Raw genomic sequence first — 2357 nt, 5'->3', positions numbered from 1 at the left:
TTTACTTTAGAACCTTGGATAACACACACATCTCTCTTCAGAATTGCTTTTATTCATCCCCAGCTCGTTTTCATTGATTTTCATATATCACAGATGAAGTAGAGATTGACACCGCATTGGCATCAGAGCAGTCTATGCTCTTTAATGCCGTAAAAGAATCTCACCAGCTCGTTCCTTAGGAATCATTGTGGCTTTTAGGAATATTCGACCAAAAGCAGTTCACTCCTGCCTTGTTGTAGAACGACGAGTTATCAATACAGGCTTACACAATATTTCGAAGGTCCTTTAATTTGCTTAATGAGTCTTCGAATCAGTGATCCATTTTGAAATTATTTTTCATATGAAGCGATGAATTTGATTAATCTTCAGGTTCTCTTTTACCTTGAAATTTGATGACGTTGGGTAAGAACGGCGTGTAATAATGGATAGAACCCATTGAAGTTCCACAATCAACAGCAAGGTGTGAATCGTATGTCCATTTTGGTGGTATAAACTCTCTTCAATAAATCGTTACCGCACATAAGCACAGCTACATTTAAATGAGACAAGGTAAACGACATAAAAAACAATTGAATCTGTAGATGTGGAATCTAATCTTTTGCCCATGTTAACATACACACAAATCATAATTTGAATCAATAATTTTATTTTATTTTTTCTCGATCTACGCAACAACCATCTGATCCAAACGCACCAAACTGGGCTGATACTACTTAATCAATTACCTGCGGTAAAATGTCTTAGGTGAAAGTATTGATCTACGGGAATGTCAGTCCTAATACCAATGAAAAGGGAAAAACGATTTTATCACTTGATAGATAACTCAAGCTGTAATATGTGGACGACATAATCATTTAACATAGTCTGTCTTCGCTCTCATCGCATTCTATTGCTATTGAGTTTATATTTTTGCCATTTACCTGAAATCAAGGAAAGGAAAGTAGAAGAGCTCGACATGTCATTAAATTTGTCTTTTTTTTTTTTATAATTGATATACATACTTATCAATAAATATTAAAGTGGCGTAATGAACAACAAACTTTTAAGTGACGAGGTGGCCGAGTGGTTAAGGCGTTGGACTGCTAATCCAATGTGCTCTGCACGCGTGGGTTCGAATCCCATCCTCGTCGGCTCAGTTTTTAGGGTTTTTCTATCATCATCTTTATTGGTTTTTGTAACTACAGCTTAAGTGTATACCTGATGCGGGCTTTTTAAGGAATTGTGTCACATAAAAACTATGCATTTAATTACAATTGATCTCGCCTGGGATAGTCCATTTCTTTATCTTCGGTTGATTTCATCTAGCACGATCTTTTAATATATACTAACAGTGTCCTAGTGTCCATGTGAATCCGATAAATCGCAGCAACAAGAAAATTTTATATTTTTTCAGTATATAGGTATAAAATCTTTCTAGGCCCACTGAAAACTTTTTTTGGATAAAGCATAACACCATTCTTTGAGATCCTATTTCATACAGATGTTTCTCTCTTATTACATTTGTGTCCAGCTCGCGCTTGTGTACCTTTATAATCTGTTTACTATACAAGCCTTAGAGAAAACGAGTTGAACGAAGGTGTCCTCAGTAGAAAAGGCCTCTCTCTGCTTTTAAACTTGTCTTAATCTGGTTTTAAAATAATCGAGAAGCTTGCAATCTTTTCAGCAGCTTTTTTATGTGTTTTAAAGCAGCTTCGAACGTTAGAAAATATAAAATTAATAAATATTCGTCTTATCGTCGCGACTTTATCAAAAAATCTCGGTTTTCTTTAAGTGAAAAGCATCGTTCGTTTGGCGCAAGTTGGCCCTAATGGCAAAGATGTTTTTATGTCCCGTCACTTTTCTGCTGACTCTCCAGACTCTCACTATCTCACCGAACGCAGATCATAATTTTCTCGGGTTAAAGGTGTTGCATAATGTACAATAATTTAAACAAGACGAATCAGCCGAAAGCATTCAACCCTACTTCTGCCTCGGTTTAAGTCTCCGAAACAGACCTTGTTTTCAAGTGTCTATCGTGTCACGATAGCCAACTAGGTCCATTTGCGTGACAAGTGACAAAGGATAAAGGAAGGAAGGGTGCCTGCTTCATGTCTCTCGCTAAATTTAGCGGCTACACTTTTGTCAAATTCGGCTTAACCATCCTTTTAAACTTTAATAACAGTTTTCATTTCAACTGTTTCTTTCCCAACGGGCTAAGAGAAAGCGACAACAGAGTAGTGGGGTGGAGTAAAAATCCAAAACAAAAACTGAACAAAGCTTTCATATTACTATTAAGAGGGATGGACTTTTTAGTAGAGTTTGAATTTTACTTTAAGGAGGAGGCCTGCAAGTGTGAAAAGAGAGAGGATAATTATGGA

General features: G+C 36.5%; 1 non-coding gene across 1 annotated transcript; it reads left to right on the top strand.

The window, feature by feature from the left end:
- Nucleotides 1–1048: 1048 nt before the first annotated feature.
- On the top strand, nt 1049–1130 carry Trnas-gcu. The gene has a single exon. It is a non-coding gene; the product is annotated as a tRNA-Ser (tRNA).
- The last annotated feature ends 1227 nt before the right edge of the window (nt 1131–2357 follow it).

The sequence above is a fragment of the Glossina fuscipes genome, unplaced genomic scaffold, assembly GCF_014805625.2.
Source record: "Glossina fuscipes isolate IAEA_lab_2018 unplaced genomic scaffold, Yale_Gfus_2 109, whole genome shotgun sequence".
Taxonomy (NCBI): Eukaryota; Metazoa; Arthropoda; class Insecta; order Diptera; family Glossinidae; genus Glossina; species Glossina fuscipes.
This window is presented reverse-complemented; position numbering and strand designations above follow the sequence as displayed.